This window comes from Zalophus californianus, chromosome 2 (genome assembly GCF_009762305.2).
Source record: "Zalophus californianus isolate mZalCal1 chromosome 2, mZalCal1.pri.v2, whole genome shotgun sequence".
NCBI classification, from domain to species: domain Eukaryota; kingdom Metazoa; phylum Chordata; class Mammalia; order Carnivora; family Otariidae; genus Zalophus; species Zalophus californianus.
The window spans coordinates 43,986,430-44,003,630 of NC_045596.1; the positions used below are offsets into that span (position 1 = coordinate 43,986,430).

Sequence of the window (17,201 nt, forward strand, 5' to 3'; positions counted from 1 at the left end):
AAATATTTGAGAACATAGCCCCCAGTGCATATCTCCTCTTATCATTTATTTTTTCCTCTTTAAATTATATTGTGCCTTAGAGACTTTGAAAAAATAGCCTAAATTCACCTCCAGTGGCTATGCAAGGGGGAGTAGAGTCAGACCTATCTGGGAATTTGTGTTTGGAGGCAGCCAAGAGGAAACCAGGATACCGGATAAACAAGCTGGACCTCAGCTTCTGCGGGGTCCCCACAAGACAGAGGTGTACCAAAAGAAGAGACCAAAAACCTGGAGTATGGGGCCAGTGTGTTTGGTGATTCCAGATGGAATGCAGAAAATCAGACCCCTCTAATGAAATTTTCTCAGCATCCCACAACATCTACAGACACAATGGGGACTGAATGCTCTAAGGGGGCCAAATTCAGCCCTATGAAACTGGGAGGAGAATAGGTAAACATATAGAATTCGGGGGGTACAAATATCCATTGCAATTCTTTTGATTTTCTTAAATTTATATTTTATAAAGTATAAAGACATTTTTCAGAAAAATGAAAATAATTTAAATGAATCTTTCATTTTTCTCCTAAATTTCATCTTTCTAGTAAGAATATTTTATATATTTATACGATAGAAATATTTTCAAATAAAGAGTAATCAGACATGTGTTTTTTTCAGTTTTGATAAATGTCAACACTAGAAGGTCCAGGCAACATATATTTTTAATTTAAGGACTCAAGTTTATTTGGTATTTCAGAGCACCACCTGGTGGATTAATTAACAATAACACTCCAAAACAAAAGTGAATCAAAATGGCCCTGAAACAACAGGTAATGGAAACTCTGAGGCTCATCCCTTTTCTTTCCTTCCTATTTTGGCTAGCGTTCCTTCTTTTCCTCGCCCTTTTTTCACTTTCCATCCAATCTCTCCTGCCTCTGTTTACTTTCAGGTTGTCCATGCCACCTAGCTGTACTGCTGAGTCTTCAGAGTGGCTAAGAAGCTCGCTTACTTACGCCTGATTTAATAAAATCTCCGAAGTTTCTAAAATTCAAGTAGAAAGGCAAATTTATTTGAAGTTGCAAAACTGGATTTTCTTCCAGAGACTGAATCTTTCTGCCCAGGGATAGGTTTGTGTTTCCCCAGGAGGGGTTTTTGTTTGATTGATTTAGACAGAAACAATCATTCTAATGAAACCCCTCTTTTATAATTTATGTGTACATAATGAGTAAAGTTGACTCATTCACAGTGTTTTAGCCTATTGTTCTGATCCAGCAGCCAATGGCTTCTGAGAAAGAGGTGGGTGTAGAGCAACCTTCTCAAAGGTCTCTGATCTCAAATGACCCATAATATGAATGGGTGGAAAAGACAGGTCAAAGACATCAAGAAGTCATAAAGACTGGGGACCTGGAGACATCATGACTCGTCTACAGTGATATATTATAATAATGCATAATAATATACATTATTCAGATCCAGTCAGTTCTTCCAGTTTTTAAAAACAAGCCAAGAAGCTTGATTTTTATGAGAGATCTTCATGCGTTTAAGTATTAGCAAATTTTCATTAAAATGCCCACAGGCCAACCTCTGATTAAAAGTTGTAGTATAGGGGCGCCTGAGTGGCTCAGTCGTTAAGCATCTGCCTTCAGCTCAGGTCATGATCCCAGTGTCCTGGGATCAAGCTCCCACATCGGGCTCCCTGCTCAGCGGGAAGCCTGCTTCTCCCTCTCCCACTCCCCCTGCTTGTGTTCCCTCTCTCACTGTGTCCCTCTCTGTCAAATAAATAAATAAGATCTTAAATAAATAAATAAAAATAAAAAATAAAAGTTGTAGGATGGGGTGCCTGGGTGGCTCAATCGGTTAAGTGTTTAACCCCTGATCTCAGCTCAGGTCTTAATCTCAGGGTCATGAGTTTAAGCCCCATGTTGGGCTCCGTGCTCGGTTGGGCTCTGTGGGTGTGGAGCCTACTTAAAAAAAAAGTCATGGGAATTTGCAATATAATGCTGCAATAAACATAGGGGTGCATATATCTTTTCAAATTCATTTCATTTCATTTCATTTTCTTTGATGAATGGATAAAGAAGATGCAGTACACACACACACACACACACACACACACACACACACACACACACAGAGGAATATTACTCAGCCATAAAAAAGAATGAAACCTTGCCATTTGCAACAACATGGATGGGTCTAGAGACCATAATGCTAAGTGAAATAAGTCAGTCAGAGAAAGACAAGTACCATATTATTTCACTCATATATGGAATTTAGGGAATAAGACAAACGAACAAAGGAAAAAGAGACCAACAAAAAAATAGGCTCTTAAATACAGAGAACAAACTGATGGTTGCCAGAGGGGAAGTTGACAAGGGGGGGGGGGATGGGTGAAACAGGTGAAGGGGATTAAGAATACACTTCTTGTGATGAGCACTGAATAATGTATAGAATTGCTGAATCGTTATATTGTACACCTAAAACTAATATAACACTGTCTATTAATTATATCTGAATTTTAAAAATAAATTTTAAAAAAAGGTGTGGGAATTTGGACTTCTTTCACTGGATGATAGGATATGAATAAGTAAGCAGTCTGCAGCTAAAATCCGCCCCAGGTCCCCAACAAGTCACTTTTGCCATGCCGCAGGACTTCTAACCACCTCTCAATCAGCAAGTCTATGTCATTACCCCCTGTTACTTCACACAGTCAGATTATAGGATCATGGAGAGTTAGGATGGCCTGGAAGTAGCCTTGCAATCCTGTGACTGTCCACATGCCTTCAAATAACCCAGGTTCAGACTTTGGCTCCAACTAGAAACCATTTAGCAGAGCTAAGAAAAACAGCTGTGGGGCTTAGGGGCTTGAAGTTTGCATTACATTTCCAAACAAATTCATATGTAAGTTCTAAAATATATTTAAGTTAAAAATACCTTAACTCACATTTTGGCCATCTTCATCTCTACACGCCCTACTGGGGCAACCAGGGGCACTTTACTGCTAATTGATTTGTGAAAGATGCTGATACCATTTCCATATTTTATTTTTTTAATTTTTTTTATTTAGATAATTTTTTATTTAGATAAAAACATCTTCATTTATAAAATACAAGTAATTCTTATGGTGGTATGCCAATATGGCAATATTTATAAGGTGATACTGAAATGCTTGGATTTTTTTAAAATTTTTTTATTGTTATGTTAACCACCATATTTTACATCATTAGTTTTTGATGTAGTGTTCCATGATTCATTGTTTGTGCATAACACCCAGTGCTCCATGCAGAACGTGCCCTCTTGAATACCCATCACCAGGCTAACCCATCCCCCCACCCTCCTCCCCTCTAGAACCCTCAGTTTGTTTTTCAGAGTCCATTGTCTCTCATGGTTCGTCTCCCCCTCTGACTTACTCCCCTTCATTCTTCCCCTCCTGCTATCTTCTTCTTTTTCTTTTTTCTTAACATATGTTGCATTATTTGTTGCAGAACCATTTCCATATTTTAAAGAGAAAAATATTAAAGCTTCCTTCCTCAGAATTCTCCGGGAACCAGTGCAAGATTTTTTGGGTTTTGTTTCAGCATGGTAAAAACTCAGAGGATGTAACAGTGATATTTTAATAATAAATGTCATGGCCAAAAAGACTTGAAGGATGTCTGTCTGCTCAGGCTTTCATGATAGACGACCATAGATGGGGTCTATGGGTCTAAATAAAAAGAAATTTATTTCTGGGATGCCTGGGTGGCTTAGTTGGTTAAGTGACTGCCTTCGGCTCAGGTCATGATCCCAGGGTCCTGAAATCGAGTCCCGCATCGGGCTCCTTGCTTATCGGGGAGCCTGCTTCTCCCTCTGCTCCTCCCCTCTGCTTGTGTTCTCTTTCAAATAAATAAATAAAATCTTTTTTTTTTAATTTATTTCTTCACAGTGTCGGAGGTTAGAAGTCCAAGACCATGGTGCCGGCTGCCTCAGGCGCTGGTGAGGACTCTCGTCCTGCCTTGCTGACCGCCACCACCTCACCTGTCCTCCTGTGGCTTTTCCTTGTTGCATGAATGCAGAGAGAGAGGGAGCATAAGCAAGCTCTCCTCTGTCATTTCTTGTAGGACACTATTGCTGTTGGATCAGGGCCCCACCCTTAAGACTTGGTTTAGCTTTCCTTCTATGAAACCCTGTCTTCAAATACAGGCGTGCCGGGGGTTCGGGCCAACATAGAAATTGGGGGAGGGGGGACACAAGCCTTCAGTCCGTAACAAAGAAGCTGTACTGTACTTCTTTATCATTTGCATAGTATCTCTTGAAACTAAAATAATCAAAGCATCTGCTTTTTAAAAATTGTAAGTCTTTATTTTATTGGATTTATTTTAACCAAATTACTTTAAACCCCATACCCTGACCTACAGTCCTTTTAAACTCTAATAAGCACACTCAATGTTTAATTTTTACATTTACTAGCCTTTCGTAATGTCTCAAATTAGTCTCTGAAACAATTATTCCTTTATTGTTAAATAATTTCCAAGTTTTGGCTTTCCACAGAACTCCAAGGCATCACTTACAATGTGAACAACAGGTACAGCTTTTATCAGCATTTCCTTTAGAACTCTGAGGAGTCATCAGTTGATCATTTCTGCTAGGAGACTGGGCTCAGTCACATTGCAGACCTCTCGATTTCACCTTTGTGCTTTGGGAAATGAGCTACCTGACTAAACAAATCTGGTTTTGAAGACCAACTTGTAATATTTTCAGTTATTTGTAATTTTTAAAATAGAATCCCTTTCTTTACATTTTTGAAATAATACTGAGAGATGCCCTCAGGTCCTGGGCGTTAGTCCACGATCTTGTTCCTCCCACTTCCCCTCTGAAAGCCTTGCAGCCATGTCTGTCCTATCCACCGGTGGCAGCTCGTTCATGGGCAGCTTATTTAAGGCTGTACTGGCCTGATCAGATTTTTTTTTTTCCTCACAAGAATTCAGAAGAGAGACAGAGAAAGCTTCAGGCAGTTAAGATATGGATGTTGGACTTGAACAGACTTGTCACCCAAGGGCACCACTGCAGCGGACTCGGATGAGTCCTCACCCGACAGCACACGAAGCCAGCCCTCAGAAAGCAAGCAGAATGGAGCAGGTGTACAGAGCAAGGCCCCTGTAACCTGCAAAGACTTTCTCCACGGTTCCCCGCTCTCATCCTTCTGAGCCCCCACTATAGTTAGGCAGACTTACAGTGGAATCAGTTCTTTACTATTCTAAAATATAGTGCATTGTTGGGGCACCTGGGTGGCTCTGTCGGTTAAGCACCTGACTCTTGGTTTTGGCTCAGGTCATGATCTCGGGGTCGTGAGATCCAGCCCCACATCAGGCTCCGCACTCAGTGTGGGGTGTACTTATCCCTCTCCCTCTGCTCCTCCTCCCACTCACACACACACACACTCTCTCTCTCTCTAAAATAAATAAATAAAATCTTTAAAATAAAATAAAATATAGTGCATTAATAGAAAATCTGAGTCCAACAGATCAAGAGACAACTGCCACGGCAAAGCTAGTTTGTTACTCACGGTTCCCAAGAGGAGGGGGCCACATGAGGAAACACCAGGCTTGGTCGTGAAGAAGAAAGAAGGGGGAACTGTGGGCAAAAGCCTCTATTGTGTCTTCCATGGGAAGGAACGGGTGAAGCAGGCAAATAGGTTTAGGATTATCCATATAATTTCAGCAGGCTGTGGGGCACAGAAGCTGTCCCTAGTTGCCTAGTACTTGGCCCAGAGTGTAAGAACCTGATAAAGGAGATGGCTGGCATGTGGATTTTGCATCAGTTGGTGTATTGGAAAAACATGCCCCTGGAGGGAGGACTCCTGAGGAGGCTGGGGAGGGAATGAGGGAGGCAGGAGGCCCAGGCAAAGTGACCAAGGCATAGTATTGGGTTATCCAGAACAAGGCATGTCCAGCATATGCATGTAGGGCAGATGTTAAAGCATCAAATTTACAGAAACTAGGAACATGGTTAATACACTTACATCCGAACATGCTCTAAAATAGGTTCAGAAACTGGTCCAAAGTTGCAGGGCTAATCAGAGGCAACAGCAGGATGAAATAAGCCAAGTTCCTTGCTAACATGCCACACTGCCTCTGTTGTGCTTTGACTAAACCTGGGGCTGGCCTGGGGCCTCCAGTCTTTTTGCAGGATAATATGGGATGCGGGACCCTGACTCCACAGTAGCAAAAGCAAAACCCCACACAAAGAATTCTTTTGATCCTTCATGGAAGGGGAAATGTCACTTTGGGGAGCAAACTCCCAAGCTAAAATAGCACTCTTCCCTTTAAGCAATAACAGAATTCACACCTACCCAGAACATCAATGGTTCATTTTTCACATACCTGTCATTTGGAATTGATATTACATATCATGGTATGGTTAGTCTTTTGCAAAGATACATAGTGATTTTCCTGTTTCTAAGATGCTATTGAGATTGATCTGAGTATGCCACTGTAGGATCAATAGCCTGTACCTCAAGACTGATAGGTGAAGCCACTGCTGAAAATGCCCTTTCACCTCGGTTCTCCCCATGCTAACTTCCGAAGTTGGTGCACTTAGACACATTATGTTCCTTGTTATCTACTCTCATGCTCCCATTGTCTGTGCTACACATTTTGGGACTTTACATAGTGCCTTATTAGAGCACTGATTGGACAATACATTTCTTGTGTCTGGTCTCTCCTTTTAGATTACAAACTTCTTACTGGAAAAAGTATGCCAAATTTGCTTTTCTTCTCTTTCTCTGAGCCTTTATCCCCCATATAAATGTCCGGGCTGCAAGAGGGAGGCATGAGCATGAATGAGCCATCAGAATATTACTATATTGAAATTACTAATTTCAAAATAAATGAAATTTAAAAATCAATTGAGCTGCTTTTAAGCTATACGGCTTTCCGCGTTGGTGATTACTATCCTTGATTTTAAAAATGTTTACATCTTTTGTCTTACAGTCTAGTTTAATTCATGCATTTAATCGTAGGTAATGTAACATATGGCCAGTCTTACATCAGTTGTGGTGACTACATGAATCACATGTAAATTAAAAGCATGATGATGTATTTACCTCATTGGATGCATTTGTGTCACAAAATCTTAACATGAACAGTATTCTAAAGAACGCACATGTACACATACACAAACATATGCTACTGGTTTCTGATAGATGATTGCACTGCCTGATTTGGTGGTGTTCTAGAAATAGTGCAATAGAGAGAATAAAAGATCCAGAAATTGACACAAACTCATAAAGTTTATATACCTGTTTTAGTATTTTGACTCATGTTGTGCATTCATTCAATCATTCATTCAACAAGTATTTATTGAATATGTGGTACTGGTCACTGTTCTAAGTATCCAGGTGAAAACAAACAGATGCAACAAGAAAAGATAAGACAATCTCTCTTATTTTTTTAATCAATGGCATAGAGGACTATACTAATATGTCCATTTATATATTAAAAAACTAAGGGTAAAAGGGATATATGTACTTGCCCAAATACATATAAGTAGTAAGTGATAACATTAGGATTCAGATCCAGGTCTGTATGCCTTCTAGTCCCATATACTTTTCAACATACCCTGTTAATTTCAGCCCCAGTCAACATTTATAGATTATCCTAAATTTCAAATCGAAAATGTTAAACGAATCTATTAATGACTTTCCTTTAAACTGTAAGAATTGTCTACAGAAAATGTGTACCTTAGAGAACTGCGTGTTTCTTGATATTGTTCTTGTACTCTGTGCAATAATACAGCAAAAATCCTAAAAACAAAATTAAAAAGAATAAATCTTTCTCACCACTCACACACACATATATATACAATACATACACACTTATGAAGTAACCTTGTACAGTCATTTGCTCTGTCTCTCTCTGGTCAAGTCACATGACTATAATTTTTTTTTAAATATCATATACTTCTCCTGGAATAAAGATTAATTAAAAAGTAGTTCATTATTTATTTCATGAAATAAATTTCAATGGCAGTAATACTGTTAAAGTATTTCTCTTTTCACTTAAAAACAAATGCCTGATATGAAATCTTGCCGTTTGCAATAACATGGATGCAACTGGAGGGTATTATCCTGAGCGAAATAAGTCAATCAGAGAAAGACATGTATCATACGACCTCACTGATACGAGGAATTCTTAATCTCAGGAAACAAACTGAGGGTTGCTGGAGTGGTGGGGGGTGGGAGGGATGGGGTGGCTGGGTGATAGACATTGGGGAGTGTATGTGCTATGGTGAGTGCTGTGAAATCTGTAAGACTGTTGAATCACAGACCTGTACCTTTGAAACAAATAATACATTATATGTTAAAAAAAAAAAAAAAAGATAGTAGGAAGGGAAAAATGAAAGGGGGGAAATCGGAGGGGGAGACGAACCATGAGAGACTATGGACTCTGAGAAACAAACTGAGGGCTCTAGAGGGGAGGGGGGGATGGGTTAGCCTGGTGATGGGTATTAAAGAGGGCACGTTCTGCATGGAGCACTGGGTGTTATACGCAAACAATCAATCATGGAACACTACATCAAAAACTAATGATGTAATGTATGGTAATTAACATAACATAACAAATAAATAAATAAATAAATAAATAAAGGCCTGATAGTTTCAGGTAGACTTAATTTTTTAAAAATAGACCATTTCTTAATTTTTCAATCATATAATTTTTGTCAGTGGTGACATTACTAAGTACCCTTCAAACGGGCTGCTCTATTTCATAGATGATATTTTTCAACAAGCTGCACAATGCTACATAAAAAGATAGTGAAGTTCAAATATATAAAATGATTTTTAAGTCAATAAACAGTTTTACCATATCTCCTAACACTAGTATAAACCAAATTTGTGCATTGAAGGTAAAGAAATACACTGTACATATGGTATTTTCAGCACACTGGGATATATATATGGATATGCCAGTTAAAAATTGAACTCCAGCTAAAGACCAAAGTGCAAGATATGAAGAAAAATTTTAAAATATAACAATGAGTAAAAAGGAGTCTTTCTCTTCTGTTCAAACTGAAACCAAGGATTTTTCCTCAGCTTTTTCCTAAGTGTTTCAATCTTGGTTATAAATAGTAGTTTTACATTTCCAGTAGCTAATTTCCAGAAACATCCTAAGACTTCCAGGGTTTAGCTATGTATCATTTGGGCAAGGCGAGGATATTCTGCAGCATCAAACAACCTGAGAACTCTCAGCAGTTTAAAACAGCGTTTATTCCTCACTCATGGGCATGCCCTGGGTCAGCAGTGGGCTTTGCCTGCTCTTGGAATCACTGCTAAGCTGACAAGCTTAGCGTCCCGACAAATGCAGAGGAGGGAAAGAGAATGTGGAGAACCACGTGCTAGTTCTTAAAACTTCTACCCAGAAATGACATACATCACTTCTGCTCACAGGCAACTGGCCAAAGCAAATCATAGGACCAAGCCGTAGGGATGAACAATTCTTCCACCAAGGGATACACCGAATGTTTATAAATAATACAGCTTGCCACAAGTTCTAAAAGTACCCTATGCCTAGGACCATAGTTTATTAAATACGCTCTCTGCATTATTTCATTTGATTCTGATGACAACCCCTTGTGATATAAGGTGCAGGAAAGGTAGGGGTGGTGTACTGCAAAACCTTTCAGCAGAACCAACTCATCAATGTTCACTGCTTCTACTATTTCTGGTCTTCCACATCAGCCAATCAGACTGGCGCAAAGGGTGGGAGAAGGCCAAATCAAGACCCCTTCTAAATGGCTCTGCTGCCCACCAGCTTCATGCATCCTACTTCCTGCCTTGGAGTGCTCCCAGTTCCTTGTATTCTCTGCTATTCCCTGGAATGGAGTGGGTGGGTGAGGCTAGAGGGGCGATGACCAACAGGACAGAGCTGCCATGGGACACGAGGAGGCGCACCAAGATAGGGAAGCCTGGTCATCTGATCTGAGGACAGGGAGCCACCACCAGAGTGCAGCTACATCCCTGGAGAGTGATCAGAGTGTTACATATCGAGAACACAGGGTGCCTGCTCCAGGTGAACCCTTCTGGATAAATGCTAATAAAGAACATGTTGAGAAAGGTAATAGTGTACGCGAGCTTCATAGCTGATGAAACTCAAAGGGCTTTCAAGGGTGTTAAATTCTTTGGTCTCCAACAGGGGCCCTGGGTGACCCATAGATTGTTCCTGACCCAGATGTCAATATGCTCACTGCTTCTGCCACAGTCATGGGTAGATCCTCACTTCTGGTCACTGCAGTCACAACACCGTTCCCTCCCACCGTGGGTGAAATGCAGACAGTGGCAGCTTGTAGATGGCGTCCCTTGGTTCCTATGGGGCTTCTTACCTGGACTTTATGCCCTCTGCTCTGGGCAGGATGGTAGAGCGGTAAAGCACACGGGTGCCACCATCAGGCAGACCTGAGCATAAATCTGACTGTATCACTTGTCAGTCGAATGCCCTTCGAGAACTCTGCTCCTCCATTACCTCATCTTTAAAATGGAAATGATAATAGTACTTATTGCCCAGAGCTATTATTGTAAGGGTCAAATAGGTTCAGGTATAAAGCATTCCTCATATTCTCTGACCTGCAGAAAGCCCCCAATTATGCTAGCTACTATTATGTTAATCATGACTGTGATGATGATGTGCTGCTCAGCTGTGCAGGACAGACACACACACACACACACACACACACACACACACACACACACACACACACACACACACACACACACACACACTTACCCACCTACCTACCTACCTACCTCTGCTATTGGTCCCGGATCCGCCCAGTGCTGCTGTAAACCATCCCCTTTCCTTCACCGGGAAGGTGGCTGCTTTCCCTAAGCCAGCAGAATAAGGAGGCAGCATGCCTTGTCCCCCAGGTCCCAAACCCCTCTCCTTTCTTTCTTCTCTCAGAAACACAAATTACAACACCTTGAATTCCACCTCCATGAGGCCTTTCCATCCATGAAACTGCACCGAAGCGCCTCTGGGGCCAGCCCCAGCCCCAATCCTTCCATCCCTGAGGACTCCTCTCCTCAGGGTCACACAACACCCCACAAGCTGCCTGGTAGGCCCACTAGCATCAAAATGACTGCTAAAGATGTGGTAATGTGAATAAAGAAAATCAAAATTAGCTTACGAATGCTGAGAAAATCGCATCTGTGAAATTCAGGGGCTCACAAAATCCAAGTCCTCTCAACTCCCAAAATCTAAAGGTCCACTAGATTTGCTTTTTCCTCAGACTTTTACCTACGGCCCACTACTCCTGTTTAGCAAATGGAGAGCAAATTAATTTGGTTTTCGTCTTTTGGCAGGTTTCACGGTATTAGAGGAAAAGAAAAGTGTTTTATTGACTTGATAGTGAATCTGAAAGGCTTTCAGATCTATCCTCATCAATGAATGCTCTAAGGGTATAGATCATCAAAAATAAAATTAAGGGCTTAAAAAGATGAAGAAAAGGAATAGCTGTCATGTCGCTGGAATCCTCTGGAAAGCAAACTTTAATGCCAAAGCAACCAGTAAATTTATAGCACAGTGTAACATAGTGCAGATAGCTCTAGAATGGGAAAGAATTTGTTGTGTTTGAGGAACAGAAAAGGCCCCATAAAGCTGGAGCACTGTGGGTGAGGAGGTCACTGGTGTGAGATATCAGAGAATGGTGTGGTAAAATGAGATATTAGCTCCAATGTCTCCCTCCCTCTCCCTTTCTCTCTCTCTAACACACACACACATACATACATCCATGTCCTTTCCTTTGACATATCACTGCAATTCCTCTCAAAGAGGAAGTAGATCTCCCTACCCTTGGAACTTGCCCTGAAATTGTCTTTGGTTGATGGGATCTCAGTTGCGCTAAGTGCTTAGGTCTGCCCTCTTGTGCCTCCATTACCTGTTGGTGACGGGAGAAGGAGAGGCCCGTGGAGCAGAATGTCCCCAAGCAAGCCTGCAACATGAAGCAGAGCTGCCCCGTCCATGCAGCCCGGATCAGCCAGCCCCCAGCCAACCTGCACATGTGTGAGTCAACCAGCCGGATCAGCAGAACGGTCCTAGCTGACTAGCAGATCGATGAGAAAAAGAGTTGTTTTAAGACAGATGTTTTAGGGTGGTTCATTCCTCAGTATCGCCCTGGCAATATCTAACCCATACTGATGGTGTAGGGCTTTGTTTGCCAGAAAAAGTGTCCGTTTTATTCCTGGGAGAGGCTTCTAAGGAGTGCAGTGGAATTACCTGATTTACAATGAATGGATCATAAAACCGTGGCAGCCATCCAGGTAAGAGAGGCTTGGACTAAAGTAAGACAACTGAAGGAAAAGAGAAGTGGATGGAATTGAGAAACTTTGTTGTTTGCAGGAGCAGAGAAACAGCGAGGTAGTGGGTGGGGCTGGGGAAAGGTGAAGAGAAGAGAAGGTTCTGTTTATCTGTCTGTTGAAGACCCGAAATTACTAGAACGTGTCTGCTTGTTGAAGGGAAGGATCCAGGAGAGGGAGGGGCTGGCCAGGGGCAGCGGGCACAGACAGAGCCCTCGCTGGGAGCCTCACCTTGTCCTAAGCGGGTCACCGAATCCTCCCTTTTAACCTGCATGACACTGTGAAGTCGATAACATTAACACCGCATGTTACAGATGGGGCAACTGAGGTACACCTGGGAGGTGGCAGAGCCAAGATTCACACTCAGGCAGTCTGACTCATGGCCCATGTACTTAGCCAAGAAGGCAAACTACTGCAGGAGCCCTGGCCCCCAAGCAGTGCGAGAGGATGGGGAGCCCGGTACCAGAGGAGAGGCTGGTGTGCAATATGCTCAGGGATGCTTCATCCGCAGAGACAGGAGTGAAAGGGACACTCTGGTTACAGATAGAGAGAAGCTGTCTGCTGGCCTGGCGATGAGGAGGAGGGCGCTCCTGCTTTCTTTTGTATCTTTATTAAGCTGTACATAAGGCAAGATTATCAAATGAATGTAAGTGAGAAGAATCTAGGAGAAAGGAAAGGAAGTGAAATAGTCACGTTAGGGAGGGAGGAAGCTAATATACTGAGGAAATAAAGTACATTACAGCACAGTAGCCAAGAATTTAAAGAGAGTCTGGCTAACACGCTTGAGTGCTTTTTCTCCATATGATTCAGCTGTTTGGGTTCAGGCTTGAGAGAGGGAGGGAGACAGGAGAGGGAGAGGATATTTGCAGGGGTGTGATTGTAGTGAGAACGAAGGACCTAAGCTGGATATGGAGGGAACCAACATTAAAAGCAGGAAGAATAGTAGTAAAAGAAAAAAAAATGAGAGAAAATTCAGTGAATTAAAGGGCCAAATGCATCTGAAGGACTGCTGGATGGGGAGGACTAAAACAGGCAGGCTGGAACCACAGGAGATGCTGGTCAAGAGACAGAAACTTGGAAGTCAAGATGTGGACACAGTCCAGTTATGGGCACCAGGAATGTCAAGGTAAGACAGCAGGAGTGGTGGCTGAGGTAGAAAGAATAATCCAGGATCAAAGAAGCCAAGGTGCTAGAGGCCAAACCTCCAGAAAAGATGCCAGGGACTTGTGACAGGAAGACAGCGCTGGCCAGCCGTGATTGAGGAGGGTCTATGGACCATAAATACAGCAACAGAGAGGGGTGGTAAAGTCTGAAGGCATAAAATCCAAAGGAGCTGGGTGTTTGAAGGAAGAAGGAAATGAGTGGGGTGCTAGAAGGACACTCACCCCAATCTCCAGGGCCTGTAGTACTTGCACTATGAATAATAATGATGATGATGATAGAACAGCGATAGTAAGCTGCTTCCACTGGAGACCACTGCAGGGGAGGTGATGTCCATAGCAAGCACCCAGGTTCAGTCCAGTCAAGCAAGTGATGAGGACATTCGGAGCAGCAGTTAGGGATCTGGAGGGTTTGCTGTGATAGCCCTACATTCCAAATGGCCTGGAAAAAGTGTGGGAGGTTGGGGAAGAGCAGGAAATTGGGTCATATGAGTGGAGGTAGAGAACAGTAGCAGAGGGTACAGGCAATGTGGAAGCCTGGGGGATGTGGCCTTCTGAGGGTATGTGAGGCATGATGGGATTAGTCCTGATAAACCCACAGGGAGGCCTGGAGACCACATCAGACCAAACAGCATACGGTTACAGGGCCACATGCCTCTCCTGCTGACCGCAGTGATGGTGGCCCATGTTGGAAGCCAGAGTGTGAGACCTTTTTCATCTGTCCAGAGTTAGGGAGGGGCTAGCAGTACAGGCACAACAGAGTGGGGAAAAAATAATTAGAAAATTAATTCATCATAGTTCTTCTATTGTGTAAGAAAGAATAATCATTTACCTGCTTAAATAGGACAGTGATTTAAAATAGTAGTTTTTAAAAAAAAATTATTTTTTTATTTTTTATTTTTATTTATTTATTTGACAGAGACACAGAGAGAGAGGGAACACAAGCAGGGGGAGTGGGAGAGGGAGAAGCAGGCTTCTCGTGGAGCAGGGAGCCTGATGCGGGGCTCAATCCCAGGACCCTGGGATTATGACCTGAGCTGAAGGCAGACACTTAACAACTGAGCCACGCAGGTGCCCCTAAAATAGTAGTTATTAGAAAGTATTGAATCGGCCTCTCTCTTGCTATGAATTGTAAACTTGCAAAATCCCAAGCAAGCTTTTGAAATGAACTTATGCTCTCGACTACACTTGAACACTAATGACTTAGTGAATCCAGACTTAAAACACACAAATGATTTACTTAGATGGAATAAGCATAAACAAGGTCCTTCTTCAGAGTTCTTTCCTGCTGTGAACATTGATGAGTATCATCAGAACAGAAAGTATTCAGACTTGATTCTGCCAAAAAATGCACTGTGACATTGGTGGGCATTCAGGTGTTATTTATGACAGCTAATCTTGTGACATATTGTTTGGTTTCTAAATATAATATTTCTAATTCAAGTGTCCACAAATGAGTGGCTAGTTGATGAGATTATAATACCCCTACATAATGTATCATACAATATAGCTATAAAAAATAAGGTATATCTCTATATGCCAGTAAAGTGAGAAAAAGGAAGATCTCTTACACAACATACAGAATGACTGCATGTGTGTGTTCGGAGAGAGACAGAAAGAATATACACAGGAAAAAGAGTTACTTCTTTAGAGTAGAAATATTGAATGTTTTGCTTTTAAGTTTCTTCCATCTTTATCTTTTTTACATTTTCAGCTGTAGCACAGAGGAACAGGGAATAAACAAATAAGGGTCTATCTATCATGGCCAGCAGAAAACCTCAAAGGTCAATCAAAAGGTACTTGTATTCCTCAGAACATGTTCCTGTTTGTCAGTGAAGCTTGTCTGAACATTCACTATTGCACCGACTAGTGTTCTTCCATAGCTCTTACATTTCCTGTTTTTTAAGTAAAACTGCATTTGCAGCAGGGTGTCCTGTATCCAAACTAGGTGGTCTGTAATCTAGTTTCCAGAACTGGTGACCCAGAGATCTGTGTGAAAATCATCAGCACCAAGTCAGTCATCAAAAAGATCATTCTCTGACGGAAGAAAAAGCCCTTCTTTTCCAGGTTAGGAGGGGTGCCCAGAAGAGGAAGACAAGGACATGAATGGAATGGAATAGAGTCTGCTGCCTTCATAGTCCGTGGCTCTGGTTTTGAACTGTGATGAAGAGAAGGTCTAACCATGAACCCGAAGGGCATGGAGAGGAAGCCCTCCGCATCCCACAACAGACTGAGAGACCGCGTGTAGAATCAGCCCTGTGCCCAGCAACATTCCCAGGGCAGCAGAAGGAGCTTGGTGAGGAAGCAAGAGAAAAATGTGAGTGCATAAATTTCTGAACACAAGCAGATACCACCTTGGGGATGCCTGAAATAAGGAGAAACATTTCAGGGAGGGAATAAAACGGAGGCCAAGATTTCCCATGATTTGGGCAACAATGTTAATAGGGCTGCATTTGCACTCAAGCCCTGCGGGAGCTCCAGTATATGAGTTTCTTATTTCCATGCTCCTGGTGCCATAGAAAACTATGGCCTACAGGACTACATTTGAATTTAGGTCATAACTTCTTTAGCCTATTGCTGAAGACTGCCAAAATACTTGGTTTCTCTTTTTAAACTCAAATTACTCTGTGCCCAGATCATAAAAATTCATGGAATCGTCAATTTACCTTTGAGCTCTAATTTTTTATGACACATCTCCATTTGACATTGTGATGAAAACTGTCCTCTGAACATTTAATCAAACACTAATCACGTAAGGGTTCCTTACTTGAAGAACAGCCCTATGAAATCAGAATCCTTGAAGATGTATTTAATTTTAAGTTAAATCACTGAGTATTCCTCAATAAGAATAGCAGGGTAAAAAAAAAAAAAAGAAAAAAGTAGAGACTCCATGGCATTTGCCACATGCCTTTATTGAGGGCCTAGTACTTTTAGCAAAGCTGTCTTTAAGAATGTGCCGTAGGCTCCATCGGAAAGAATATAAGTAATGGAAAGTGGAGGCTGGACAATGGCAAGCTGGCTCAACTTCTCGGAGCATCCTTCGTTAGATCCAGCTGATAGCTATAAAAAATGTATGCAGGACTTCTTTTTAAGCATTAACACACCGCTACTTTAAATGTTGGTTCTGACTGAGAAATTCCTCTCTGCAGGTGCTTTTACCGCCATAACCTCTGCAAGCTGCCAGGGCCTCAGGAGACTAAACAAATTGCTAACTTAAAAATTCATTATAGTATCTATTCCCTTTCCAAGACATAAAATGTACTCTATAATTTGCTCTTCTGAATCCCCTGAGACCTTGGTCTTCAAGGCCCTGTGTGCTTGTATGACGCCATCTCTTGTCCATTATTAATATACTGGATAGGGTTTTTAAAAACACATCACACCCAAAAGTCCTAAAATGGGAAGTGAAAATGTCACTAGCCAGTACATTAATTTCCCTGAAGTAAGCAAAAGCAAAAGTGATGACAAAGGTGATACCAACACACTAGGTTCCTGGCAGGGAAGTGTGAACAGTTCAACTCTATAGCTTGCATTTACCAACAGCTGGGGGCAAATGGATGATGAGGTCCAGGTACAGGGAGTCACTGTTAGAAGTCCATGAACAAAAGAAGTTCAATTCCGTGCAGCTATGAAAAGTAATATAAAATTATCAGGGATATAATATAAAGGTAGGAAGTTTAAATAGGCATTATTTTAAAAATATAAAGATTAGCCACATAACCAAAGGCCAAGACTTAGTA

At 41.7% G+C, this 17,201-nt stretch overlaps 1 protein-coding gene across 4 annotated transcripts in view; it reads right to left on the reverse strand.

The window, feature by feature from the left end:
- Window positions 1-17,201, reverse strand: part of PDCL2 (phosducin like 2) — a 229,424-nt gene that overhangs the window by 170,613 nt on the left and 41,610 nt on the right. For 2 of the 4 annotated variants that reach the window (XM_027600742.1, XM_027600743.1), the window contains one exon: window positions 7,694-7,756. The exons of the other annotated variants lie outside the window; for them this stretch is intronic. The gene's annotated coding sequence lies outside the window, so the exon portion shown is untranslated. The remainder of the gene's footprint in view (window positions 1-7,693; window positions 7,757-17,201) is intronic. 4 annotated transcript variants of the gene reach the window in all.